The 14528-nt window shown below is 33.5% G+C and overlaps 1 protein-coding gene across 10 annotated transcripts in view; it reads right to left on the reverse strand.

Moving 5' to 3' along the window:
* MGAT4C (MGAT4 family member C) overlaps nucleotides 1-14528 on the reverse strand; it is a 265451-nt gene that overhangs the window by 176565 nt on the left and 74358 nt on the right. For 2 of the 10 annotated variants that reach the window (XM_063615134.1, XM_063615132.1), the window contains exon 2: nucleotides 3112-3155. The exons of the other annotated variants lie outside the window; for them this stretch is intronic. The gene's annotated coding sequence lies outside the window, so the exon portion shown is untranslated. The remainder of the gene's footprint in view (nucleotides 1-3111; nucleotides 3156-14528) is intronic. 10 annotated transcript variants of the gene reach the window in all.

Genomic DNA, 14528 nt, shown 5'->3' on the forward strand with positions numbered 1-14528 from the left:
TGTTTGATGGGCCACAGAGCACGGTACCCTTAGGGATTTGAAAAAAAGTGCTAGTGTTGCAGAGTGTGAGGGTGAGACAAGTTATGTAGCTTGAGAGGAAGGCAGGAGCCCAATTAGCAGGGCGATTTAGGCCATTTTAATGAGATCAGTCATGAAAAGACCACTGGTAGTGAGGATTTATTAAAATCCCTCAATTCCTGCTAATAATTGAAGGATTTTAATAACATGTTGACATTGAACTAAAAAATTCATTTAGGCTAAAATGTAGGATGGGAATATTGAATATCTGGGACATCTGGTTGTTAAAATGAGTAGTCCATTCAGGTTTAAAATGATATTAAATTTTGAATATGATAATTTGGTAGATAGGAACAAGGAGGCAGCTTTAAAGGATGTTTAGAATAAACCTTAGTCACATATTGGCTATTGGAAGTCAGAAACAAAGGGGATTTCAATGAAAACAACTAGGTTTTAAGCTAGGATAATTAGATTGATTATGGGCTAATTCATTAAGACAACTAAATACATATATAAAATAATTAATGTAGATATAAATAATGCATTTGTTGACAACATCACAAATATATGTAGTTAATATACTCTTTAAAAATTAAACATTCCACAGACACATAAATTATGGGTTCTCTTTTTTAATATCACACGTAATGTAAGCATAATTTTAGAACAGTTTATTATTATTTTACATGTATTATGTTAACACATTATACTACAGTATATTCTTATGAATATCAAAGTCTATCTATGAGCTAAACACTTTGTTTCTTCCAAAGTATTTCCATTTGTTCATATGTTCACAAAGGAAACTGTTTAGGTGAAGCTTCACAATATATTCAAGTATGTGGTAGGACAATTCTTTCTTCATTATTCTCAAATTACTTTTTGCTTTCATAGGCTGATCTATTATCTAAATCACTTTGAGAATTTTATTGTCAAGTGCTACTAAAATTGCCAACGGAATTTTAACTGAAATCAGTTTAAAACTATGATATAAATGAGATATATTTGATATTTTTATATTATTCTATTTCTGAAACTTATTTTGACATGAAAAACACTATAATTAGAAAATGCAACGGTAAACAACTCATATTTATTATTTAATTAATAAAATAGGTAGCTTCATTTGTTTTTCTAAGTGCATAAAATTGTGATACAGAAAGAAATTTAGTGGACATAGTAGAGCTGATCCTGGCTTCATCAATGTCAGGATTTGAAACAGCTAATGCTTGTAAATTATTGCATATGTCAAAATCACCAAATTTAAAAATTAAGCAACTTTGGGAGGCCGAGGCGGGCGGATCACGAGGTCAGGAGATCGAGACCACGGTGAAACCCCGTCTCTACTAAAAATACAAAAAAATTAGCCGGGCGTAGTGGCGGGCGCCTGTAGTCCCAGCTACTCGGAGAGGCTGAGGCAGGAGAATGGCGTGAACCCGGGAGGCGGAGCTTGCAGTGAGCCGAGAGGGCGCCACTGCACTCCAGCCTGGGCGACAGAGCGAGACTCTGTCTCAAAAAAAAAAAAAAAAAAAAAAAAAATTAAGCAGTGTCTAAATCACACTCATCATTTTGAAAGTGTACTATGCATGTAAGAAAATAAATGTGCTTTAAGAATCTGTATGCTACTTTGCTGTCTGCAACTTGTTACTTTTATTATCTTTGAGTCACAGCTAAAATTATCTACATGTATTGAAAATTGAGGAATAAGTAGACCACATATATATAGAAGTATAGTCAACTGTAATGGATTTAAAATATTTTGACAGGTTGCAAACCATTTACAAAATTATTAAGGTAATAAAATGCATCTTAAATTCTAAACTATTACTGATTCCAAACATGATGTAGCATTTCCAAGGTTGAATTTTACTTCTGAAAGGGAAAAACAAACAAACAACAACAACTATGTACTAGAATAAAATTTGACTACTAAGACAGGTGCATTGGCTGATGCCTTTAATCCCAGCACCTTGGGAGGCCAAGGCGGGCAGACTGCTTGATGCCAGGAATTCGAGACCAGCCTGGCCAGTATGGCAAAACCCCATCTCTACTAAAATTACAAAAATTAATCAGCTGTGGTGGCGCAGGCTTGTAATCTCAGCTACTCAGGAGGCTGAGGCATGAGAATCATTTGAAACCAGGAGGCAGAGGTTGCAGTGAGATGGGATTGTGTCACCGCACTCTAGCCTGGGAGACAGTGAGAAGGTCTCAAAAAAAAAGTCTATTAAATAACTATGGTTAGTCATTTCTTAATATTTATGGTGTAACAATATGTGAAAATCTAAATAATCCTTACCTTCATATCCTTCTATAAGTATCACTGCAGCACATTATATAACGTACGTAACAATTACATAAAGCAAAATAACTCAAACATGTAAAAAGAATAACTCATGAAAATGATGACCAATATTCATATTAATTAACACTATAAAGTAAAAGACAGCCAACTTGAAATATTAAACTTATATTTGGCAAGTATGCATAATTATGAAATAATATATTTAACTTCATTTGCTGACTTTGAATTAAAATTATATACCTTACATTTTGGTAAATTATCTCATATACTTTAGTTCTCTCAACAACCCTGCTTATGAAGAAATCAAGACTACTGAGTTTATGTGAAGTGCTTAAAGTGACACTTCTAGAAAGACACAAATATGAGACCTAAAACTAGGTTTCTTATTCTATCAACAAAGCTCATTTACTCAGTAATTACTCTATGGTAAGTTTGGTGTTGAAAAACACATTTCCACTAAGAAATGTTAAATTGGAATTATAAAATCTAACAAATGAGACAATAACTCAATAATCATGATAGTTATACTCATATAAAATTGTACATTTTTTGAGGTCAGAAATTATTTCTTCTTTTTCAGTTCACAGTATTTATTACAAATGTTTTGAGAAGCACTGATGTAGATGGTGGTTAATAATTGTTTACTAAATTAGGCAACACAATGAAACCTCATTAAACTAAACAGAGAAAGCTTAATCTGAACCAGCGAATATCTTAGTCTGTTTTGTGCTGCTATTACAGAATACCACAAACTGGACAATTTATAATGAATAGAAATTTATTTGGCTCACAGTTCTTGAGGCTGAGAAGTCCAAGATCTATTAAGAGGCTGCATCTGGTGAGGACCATCCCATAGCAGAAGGTATAAAGTCAAGAGAGCAAGCACAGTTACATACGAGAGAGAAAGAGAGGGGCAAACTCACTTTTATAACAAGTCCACTCTCTGGAGCCCATTCCTGAGATAACAGTATTAATCGATTCATAAAGGCAGAGTCCTCATGACCCAATCACCTCTTAAAGGCCCCTCCTATCAACACTGATGCATTGAAGGTTAAATTTCAACACATGAACTTTGGAGGACCCATTCAAACCACAGCTGTGAACATTTTCAATTTAAGACTATCTTCTTAAAAGCGTAACTAAGTTCTACTAAAACATTTATTTCGAAAAATCTATGAGCTACCTCTTGAATCAAATAGTGAATAAGGTATGCTGTCTTCTGCCAGTGAGCTCACAACCTAGCTCAAGTATGTTAAGTGTTATGATAAAAGTTTTCATAAGAAGGTAGAACAACTAGGCCGGGCGTGGTGGCTCACGCTTGTAATCCCAGCACTTTGGGAGGCCGAGGCGGGCGGATCACGAGGTCAGGAGATCGAGACCACGGTGAAACCCCGTCTCTACTAAAAAATACAAAAAATTAGCCAGGCGTGGTGGCTGGCGCCTGTAGTCCCAGCTACTCGGAGAGGATGAGGCAGGAGAATGGCGTGAACCCGGGAGGCGGAGCTTGCAGTGAGCCGAGATTGCGCCACTGCACTCCAGCCTGGGCGACAGAGCAAGACTCCGTCTCAAAAAATAAAATAAAATAAAATAAAAATAAATAAAAAATAAATAAAAACCACAAGCTATTAAAAAAAAAAAAAAAAGAAGGTAGAACAACTAATGCCTTTTAATGATAAAACTAATTGGATTTAAATATTCAAAACTCAGTGTTCTCTTTATCAAATATCATTTGTGATAAATTTAGAATTTATTCAAGAAATATTCAAAATATTCAAAATAGCACTGTTTTATAGTTATAAATCCCTTTTGTTCAAGTACAAATCTGTATAAATTGTCTCTTTTCATGTGCACATATAGCACAAGTCAAATTAACCCTAGTTTAGTCTCCTTAACTGGGAAACTTAAACTCCCCAACCACAAAGTTATCATGTTAAATTATTGAATTACTTCTTGAGAAATTATCACCAGTAATGAAACAAATCAAGATATGTGCCTTCCAATACGATATACAGCATCACTTATTCAGTATTTTTTCTCAGTTACCATAATTAGAAAATTATTATGACGTAACATTACCCAAATTCATATTGAGGGATGTTGTATAAAGCAGCTATGAACTCTTCAAAAATGTCAGTGCCAAAGATAGAAAACAAAAAACAAGCAAACAAAAAACCAGAAAGATTCAGGAAGTATGTGAGACTGAAAGAAATTAAAATAGGATAACTGACTGCAATTCATAATTCTGAATTTTCCTGTTCAGTAAAGGACATTATTGAGACAATTGGAGAAATTAATAAAATCTGTAGGTTAGATGATCATGTTGTAAAGGTGTTAATTTTTTTGTACTGTGATTATGTGTTTTCCACTTTTCCTGCTGCCTAGACAAAAAGAGTGGATGAAACCATGTGAGAATTTAGTAAATACAGATGACCTGACATGCAGTGTTTGAAGTAATATTTTTATAATTGCTTCAGAAAAGAAAAGAGTCTTTTCTTTTTCTGTAGTCCAGGTCCTGTACCATTACAGCTTCTTTTCCTTCTTGGCTGAGTACAATCTTATGAAATCTAAGTAGCATCAATAACTATATTCTTGATTGTTTGTTTATATTGCTTTGTGTACTTTTTAAAATGAGTTTCATGTTGGAGATAAGATTGTAAAAATATGTGGGGGAAAACTGCCCCCAAAACATGTCAAAGTCTCTTGATAAATTCAGGCGCCAGAAGTTTTCACTATCTCTTATTATCTGAGTATCTTACTCATTAATAAATAGTGATGTTAGCAAAGAGAATGCATCACTTTCTTCTGTGGTTTCCACTCTTGAACTATTAAGTCTTGACACCATGAAAGAATGAGGAGACAAGTACAGTAAAGATGAAGGCAAAAAAACATGCAAGGGTTTCTTCATGTCTTGGGTCTTCATAAGTTTGCCCTTGCCAGACTTCTAGCTCAATTTCTTGTTGAATCTTACCTTTCTTCTTCTCCTATGCTATATCTGTCCTAAGTCACTTGCATTTGTCTGAACCATCAGAATGTCTTATAGCCACCATCTAGTTATCTCTCCCTAGAAATAATCATTTATACTCTTCAAATCTCTTTTAATTGAAGGACAGTTATTCATTTTGCAACTCAAGTTCAAACTTCATCTCAATTTAATCATTTTGTTTTATTTTTCTTGCACAAGCAGATACATATCCAACAATTTATTGTATATTTTGTTTACCTTTGGGCACTCCATTGGTGTAGTTTTATTATTAATTCATCTCTCTACTCCCTACAACCTAATAGAGAGCCAAGCATATAGCAGATGCTTCACGGGTGACTGAATAAATCAGGCAGAGAGGCACAGAACACATAGAGATAAAATACACATCAACAATTCAGATCAACCTCTTCTGTTAGAGTTTCCTTTTACCTTTGAGGGGAAAACTGGAGTATATTTCACCCTCAAAAACTACCAAAGCCCAGAAACAGAAAAGATATGGAGAAACCAGAATGTTTAAAAAAGTTTATGGAATGAAAAGTATATCAAAAAGGAGTTGCATATTTAATGGTATCCTCATTTTACAAATATTTCCCATATCAAAGTTTAGCAAAGGAAATGTAGACAGCAAAACAAACAAACAAAAAAGCATGTGCGATTTATTACCAGGCCAGAGGCATTCCCATGTAAATTTGGTTCTTCCAACAACCAGTATATGATTTAGAAAGGAAGAATTGATTGGGAACATTTTACTCTCAGATATGTTGCAGAAAGCAGAAGAGACAGTATTATTAGTTGTTGGGCTAAAGATTTCTTATGTGAATACAGTTTTTGAACATTCGTGACCCACTTTTAATGCTGAGACTGGGACAGTCCTGAGCAAAAAAAGGGTAATTGGTTATGCTATGGGAATCCTCATGAAAACAGCCGGACTTAGGAAATTCTAAGTGTTTTTTATAAAGGCTCAAAAATGTTCCTCTCACCTCCTAGATCGTGTCATTTGAAACTTGATACTTTCAGAGAGTCTTCTGTCAGAGTTCCCGCTCTATGTTAAAGGGCAGATTTCCTTGGAAATCCTATGTTTTGATGTCATTAACACATTGTTAATAGGTTAATTCTTTTAGTGACTATTTATTGTTTAAATTATCTATGTATAATATTATGTATCAGTACTGTGTGCTAACTGGTTTGCAATCATTGTTTCATGTCATGTAAAAGGCTAATGAAGTAGTCACTAATATTATTTTTGACATGAGCAATGCAAAGTTAAAGAAATTAATTTTCCAAAGATAACAGACCTAACGAATGATTATTCCTATGTTTAATAATGGTTATATAGGTCGGGCACGGTGGCTCACACCTGTAATCCCAGCACTTTGGGAGGCTGAGGCAGGTGGATTGCTTGTGCTCAGGAGGTTGAGACCAGACTGGCCAACAAGGCAAAACCCCGTCTCTAAAAAAATGGAAAAAATAGCTGGGCATGTTAGTGTGCACCTGGAGTCCGAGCTACTAGAGAGGCTGAGGTCGGAGGATTGCTTGAGCCCAGGCTGGGCGACAGAGTGAGAAAGAAAGAAAGAAAAGAAAGAGAGAAGAAAGAAAGAAAAAAAAGGATAATGGTTATATATTTTAATCATAAGATATCTGAACTTGAATACCCGGACATTCTGTTCTCTGAGGTACATTCTAAGTATGAAGCATCTTGCTGGATACTCTGAGACTTTTCAATATCCATGATGCACTGTGCTTAAGATGTTTACTATCTTATGGCCGGGCGCGGTGGCTCATGCCTGTAATCCCAGCACTTTGGGAGGCCGAGGTGGGTGGATCACGAGGTCAGGAGTTCAAGACTAGCCTGAACAACATAGAGAAATCCTGTCTATACTAAAAATACAAAATAAGCTGGGTGTGGTGGCACTCGACAGTAATCCCAGGTACTTGGTAGGCTGAGGCAGGAGGATCGCTTGAACCCAGGAGGCAGAGGTTGTGGTAAGCTGAAATCGTGCCATTGCACTCCAGCCTGGGCAACAAGAGTGAAATTCCATCTCAAAAAAATAAATAAATAAATAGAAAGATGTTTACTATCTTACGTGGGGATCCAACATGCAAATAAATAGCTAAGATATTACTGAAAATTTGCATAGCACTTTGGTGTACACAATCCCTTCACAAAGAGTAAGTCAGTTGACCATTCTAATGGCTCATTAAAACAAGCATAACAGGAGTTTATAATTTCCATTTAACAGATCAAGAAGCTGAGGTTCAGATAAACTAAATGACTGTTCAATGGCTATTGATACTGCAGCGGGGTTTAAAATCCAGACATTTTCCTTATAGACTGATGTTCATTTTACTTTACTGTGTGGCTTCAAATACACATTACCAAGTCATAATTACATTATAGAAATTTCCCTTTGGCTCATGAATTTCAGAAACCTTTGTGATTTACAACCCCAGTCACATCATACTTCTGAAACTTCAAAAATGTTTTTTGGATGAGTAAATCCACATTTCCAGATTTAGAATAAAATATTTTATTTTATCCTAAAATAAATTATAATTTATTTTATCCACAATCAGTAACAATTTAGAGACCCACAAAGCAATCACCTTATTCATAAAAACAGAAATGAACATCTTGGAAAGCTGTAAAGTTGAGTGGCTAAAAACTGTTGAGCGAGGCTGGCTTTATAATCCAGCTCTTCAGCTCTCTGCCTGTGGTGAGTATGAGGAGGTTATTTACCATAACATTGCTTTTGAACCTTTCCTTAATATCTGGTACAATTAGAGCAATATTCTACCTATCTCAGGAGGTTGTTATATGAATTGAATGAAGTAATATGAGTATAAATCTGAGAACAGGATCTGGTACTTAGTAATATATATCTCAGCTACTATTATCATGGACATAATAATAATTATTTTACTCAGAAACCAAAAAAATTAATAATAGGTTCAGCCACTTGTTTTATCTGGGGAATATTATTTTCACCAAGCTAAATTTCTTCATCTACATAATTGGATAATATTCAAATTAATATACTGAAAACACTTGTTCAGTGCTAACCCAATATAATTGTCCAATAAAATTTCTATATTTTTATTTCATTCTGACAAATATTGAGTAAACATAGTATACCAGGTCTTTTGTTAGTCACTGGGGATAGAACAGCTTTTAAAACAGGTAAAACTCATTTTTTCTTTTATTTTAATGGAGGATACAGACATAATACATAAATAAACTATTTTCACAAATAAATTACATATACTGAATCTATACTCAGCCAGAACACTTAGAGCTAAAATATGCCACATATAATTTATCATTCATTTAACTTTTGAATTATGGTGTTTATTCAGTTGTCTGTATATCCTATAAGTTTGCTAAGGGTATAAATTAGAGTTTCAACTCAGAGCAAAGAGACCACTTTATAGATAATGTGTTTTTTTAATGATTCGCACTTAATTTTTTTAGATTAGTGATGGTAAAACAAAAATGAGGTCACTTCTAATGTTGCTGACAGAGTCCCAAACCAAAGTATTGTGAGTCAGTGTATTCTATAAATCTTTCTAATAATTAATATTAATGATTAACTTTATTAAAGTTATTAGAGCCATTGATGACTTTTCCAGGTATAAAACTATAGAGTCATTACATTTTAAAATACAATCATAAAATTATATGAATACAGGGCCATGCATATACAATTTTGAATATGAAACTGTCACAGGGATAAATGTTAGCTAGCAAAAGCTACATTAATGCAAGCATTAATGTCCTGCAAGAGACTTCCAGTTCAGGCTGGGCTAAATTGTGATCATAGTGCTAAATCACTTGGCAAGAGACAGAATAACCTAACTGGGGTTCATATATTTCTTAGAAGAGCTTCCTGTTATCCCTCACCTAAAAGTGATTTTTATTACTAAGAACACTTAATTTAACTCTGTATCAGTAATTTTCATATTGGGCAACTATATTTATTATAATTGAACATTTATATATTCTGCAGATTGCTAAAACAATGACTCTCTTGCCAGTTACTACACGAAGAGATATATTTTTAGAAATGCTGATTTGAATGTTGTAATTATCATCATACCTCAAGCAGGAATGCCCATAACAGAACAATTATTTAAGGATATTTCAATTAACTACTTTATTTTTATTCAAAATGTTGTTTATTTTAAAAATGATATGCAACAGATCAGCAGGAATTGGTCACAATGAGCCACAATATTTTCCACAATTATAAGTATATCATATTTACTTGCATTTCCAAAAATATAATTTTGCTCAAAAATAGTAATCCAATATTTTATTTGACTTTCCCCAGTGTTGTTTTCAAACAGTAGAACACTTTGCTATTCGTTTGATAGGGAAATATTATATAGCTTAACAAAACTTTACATAAATGTATGTGTGGGATGTGTTATGCTGGGATAAATTTTTTGTAAATATAGTCTTGGACTAAAAAAAAGGGATGAGGATTTCATTTATATTTCTTATATGTGTCTTTTTCCCATTCATGACTTTACATTTCATTTTTGAGAGCTACATAGTTTTATGATCTCTAGAATTGTATTGGGTTTTTCCTTCTTTCTCTCTTTCTTATGTCCAAGCTTGCTTGTCATGTGATATAACTGTGTTGTCTTTAACACCTAATGTTGTCATTCTGTGTCCAGCTAGCACAATGTTGTCACATTCACATACAGAAAGGAAAATAGCCAGTAACACAGTATTTAGTAAATGCCCCAAATGCCATGATCTGTGCTTTTTACAGTGAAATTAAAAGTAGGTTATTCTTACCAACAAAGACACACACACACACACACAGAGAATAAAAACTGAATTAAATGCATCTTCATTTTTGATATTTCTATTTTCCTTGATTTTATTATTGCACGGAATTTACCTTAGTCTGTATGTACTTCCCTAGTCACTTCTTTTTCCTATTTTTTTGCAAGACAATAACAAATGGTTGTTAAGGACTCAGAAGCAGAAACATTTGTATACAAACTGCAGTTGTTTTCATCTTACCAGTTGTGTGAATTGCACAAGTGATGGAAGCCTTAATTTTGTTATGTGCAAAATTTAGATAATAAATATTGCCCTCTAATTAGTGGCTTACTGAAAGGTTAAATGTGATAATGCATATGGCATTTTCAGCACTTGGTGAACATCACTAATACATGTATTATCATTGACTTGGGCCCTTCTTCCTGTTGTTGAAATCCAAACATTATTTAAGGTTCTACCATTTATTGCTCTCTTTTATTTTTATGGCTCTAGTATGTAGCTCCTCTCATTGTCAAAACATTAGTAATTCCAATATCAAAACATTCTTAATGAAGTGATATTAAAACAAGCTTTATAAAACTTCATCTTAGGATTAAAGTGGTATCACTGTATTTAAAAGTTTGCGAGGTAAAAATACATTTGTTATTTTAGAAACAAAAGATAAAGAAGAAAATGCATTAACTGGTACTCACTCGTATTTATATTTTCTTCAGTAAGCTTAGGACTCACATTAGTTCAGTGACTTTGAAAGAATGTTAATTTAGCATATAGCCTGCTTGGTATTTGGAATTAATGAATATAAAAATTAATAATCACTTTCATTTGTCCACAAAAATGATTTCAAGATATATCTGCTGATAAAGAGAATTGCCATGTATAGCATAAATTTCTATATGAGAATGTCCACAGAAATGATTTCAATATATCTGCTGATAAATAGAATTGCCATGTATGGCATAAATTTCTATATGAGAATTTCCACAGAAATGATTTTATATCTGCTGATAAATATAATTGCCATGTATAGCATAAATTTCTATAAAGGAGAAACTCAGTTGTCACCTAAATTATTGTAGATACATTTGCCTTAAATCAAAGAATGTATAGAAATTTACGATATAATCAAGTTTTTGAAGTCTCTGTAAAAAAAGAACATGTAAATTGATGATATATGCAAATAGTACTTGAGAGTATATATATTAAATAATTGCCTTAATAATATGACTGGTCTACTTAGTTTGCAAGGCTAGAACACTAGAAATCAATTAAAATTCCTTCCTTTACCTTATCCGTCTGTCTGCCTGTTCAAACATTGATTTTACATCCTAAATTTCTCTTAAATCCACTCAAGCCTCTATCTAAATGTATTTAGTACATTATTTCAGAACCTCATCAGTTCTCACATGGACCAGTGAAATGTTATTAAATTCATTCTTTTGTTTTTATTTATGTCTTCTTCTGGTGAATCTGCCAAAGGATTATTCTAGAGTTTACATATTCAGGATTCTCTCTCAGATTTGTAAGTACGTGGCTTTGTAATGTCAAACGTATACCAAACATTTTAGTGTGGTAGTTCTCAAACTTTAATAGGTATCAGAATCACCTAAATAATTTTGGCCAGGCGCGGTAGTTCATGCCTGTAATCCCAGCACTTTGGGAGACCGAGGTGGGCGGATCACGAGGTCAGGAGATCGAAACCATCCTGGCTAACATGGTGAAACCCCTTCTCTACTAAAAATACAAAAAAAAAAAAAAAAAAAAAAAAAAAAAAAAAAAAAAAAAAATTAGCCGGGCGTGGTGGCGGACGTCTGTAGTTCCAGCTACTCGGGAGGCTGAAAAAGGAGAATGGCGTGAACCCGGGAGGCAGAGCTTGCAGTGAGCCGGTATCGTGCCACTGCACTCCAGCCTGGCGACAGAGGGAGACTCTGTCTCAAAACAAACAAACAAAGAAAAACAAATAATTTTCTGGGTTTTTTTCCAGAGTCTCTTATGCAGTAGTTTTGGGTGAACCCTGGCAAGGTGCAATTCTAGCAAGTTTCCTGGTGATGCCAATATAGCTGATCCTGGAACCAAACTTTGAGAATCACTGCTTTAATCTAACCTAACACATTCTCCATGACTTCTCTAGCTTGTTTCTCAAACCTAATCTCTCATCACTTTCTCAAACTTATTCACATTTCATATAGGCCTAAATAGTGTGAGCTCTTGTACATTTCCATACAGGATCGTATGTTCTTTCTGGAACATCCTTTATTTCACTACTCCATTGCTTTGCAACCTTGTTTACCTGGGTTACTGATAATCCAATTCAGGATTCAGCACAAACATAGTCTTGTACACCTTTCCAAACTCTTATTTTGTGTTACCTTCGCATACGTAAGGGAGTCCCTGTGCATACATATGTCCCAATACTTACCAAAATGTAATTAGCTGTTTTTTCTGTTTTGCATACAATTTTTGTGAGCTCCTCATCTTATATATCCCTATATATTCAGAAATATATCTGGCAATTTGACTCTATAGATATTTATCATAAAGTAAAATATGTACATGTCAATCATTGGAAGGAATATTAAAAATAATAAATAAAAATATATCCATTACATTAATGGCATACTTGTGTGTTTTCTCCTTTAATAGTTTAAGGATATTCTGATTTTTTATAAATAAGGATAATTTCTTATACGTTGTGAATTTTAACAACGACATTAAAATGTTGATGATATTATATAGTGTGTTCTATATAATCCTCTTTTAGGGTGAGGCCAAATTATATTTTCTGTTTTATTTTTCTTATCTAGTATGTACTGAAGTGGTAAGAAGAGACAATATTTCTTATGTATTAAGTGACAGTTCATTAATTTACTAAATTAAGGAATATGTATCAAAAGCTTACTATGCAGCAAGCACCATTTAAAGTTATGTAATTTCCCCAAACTCAAAGAGATAACAGTAAACAGTGAAGCAGCAGGTCAGCATATCTGACCCATTGCCATTTCACTAACTATCTGTCCTTCTCCCTATGTACTCTCGTTGGTAAAATTTGTTTCAGAATACCAGCTTACTAATAAATGAAATTGACCTGCAACTCTCTCAAGAAACATTTATGCTAAGTGTAGGTCTTAGCAGAATACAGCTACTGGGAAATTCTCAGCAACAGAGCAGAGGATGCAAGTGAAATGAAAGGCAATTGGGCAGCCTAATTGAGAAAGTAATGATGATACTCAGTACCTTACCTAGGACATTCTCATACTAATCCATGATATTTCTAAAGACGTATGAAGTGTTTTCACTATCTTTAACCATAAGTAATGTAGAAAACATTTAAAAGAATAACAAGAACAATTTTCAATGTGTACATAAACAAAAAATTTTGAAAACAAACTCAAAACATTCACAGAAATTTTTTCAAGTAAGCTTGCAAACTAGAACAGAATTATCTTAATAATTATTAGATTTCACCCAATATCTAAGAAATAGAGGTGGGGCATAAACTTTTTATACATCTAGAAATCATAAAATGAGTGATTTATTCTCCATGTCACCAGCACCCTATATTTAATACAATACATATGCTAAAAGGATTTATTGAGAAAAAGTAAAGTATTACTCATAAAATAATTACTATGTTGAAAAGGGATTTACAAAAACAAATCCTGTGATTACAGTGTCTAATATATTTTGGATTATATCTCTTTCTACTAATCATTTCTTTTACTTTTGTTTTCTTCTTTCCTACACTGTTCCTTCCTTATTTCTTTTTCTCCTGTAAAAAAAAAAAAAAACAAAAAAACAAAAAAAAAAAAAAAAAAAACTACAGGAGGACATTGTTTTGGACCAGCCTCCTGCACTAGGCTCCTGAAGACCAGACCAAACAGAATGCAGTAATTTGTGCTAAGTACATATAATCAAGCTGAACTTTAAAATGGGCCAGTTTTCAGAAAAAAATCTGGATATTCCCGTCAGCCTACGTCAACATAACAAAATAGTTCCCACTCTGTCTTAACTCTGTAAGGAAAGTCACTTTGAAATTACCAATCTACTTTGCGTTTCCTGTTTCTGTCTCTTCAGCCCTTTTCTGCCCATAAAGCCAGCTTCCCCTGCTCAGCTCATTGGAACACTCATTCTAATTTATAGAATGTGGTGTTGCCCAACTCTGGAATAACAAATAAAAGCCAATTAGATCTTTAAAGAAAATTTGTTATAATTTTGTCTTTTGACACTCCTTTCCTCCTTTTGTGTGACTGTATTCATTTGTTATTTCCTTACTTGCTTCTCTTTACTCTGTGTAGGTAGTACAGCTTTACTTCTTATATTTACTATCTTCATTTTGGTAAGTAATTTAACTTTTTCATCATTTTTAAAAATAGGGATGATATATACGGTATACACAAAATATGTCTGATGCACTGTAGGCAATTCCCAAAGTTTAT

The sequence above is a fragment of the Symphalangus syndactylus genome, chromosome 13 (assembly GCF_028878055.3).
Source record: "Symphalangus syndactylus isolate Jambi chromosome 13, NHGRI_mSymSyn1-v2.1_pri, whole genome shotgun sequence".
Classification (NCBI taxonomy): Eukaryota; Metazoa; Chordata; class Mammalia; order Primates; family Hylobatidae; genus Symphalangus; species Symphalangus syndactylus.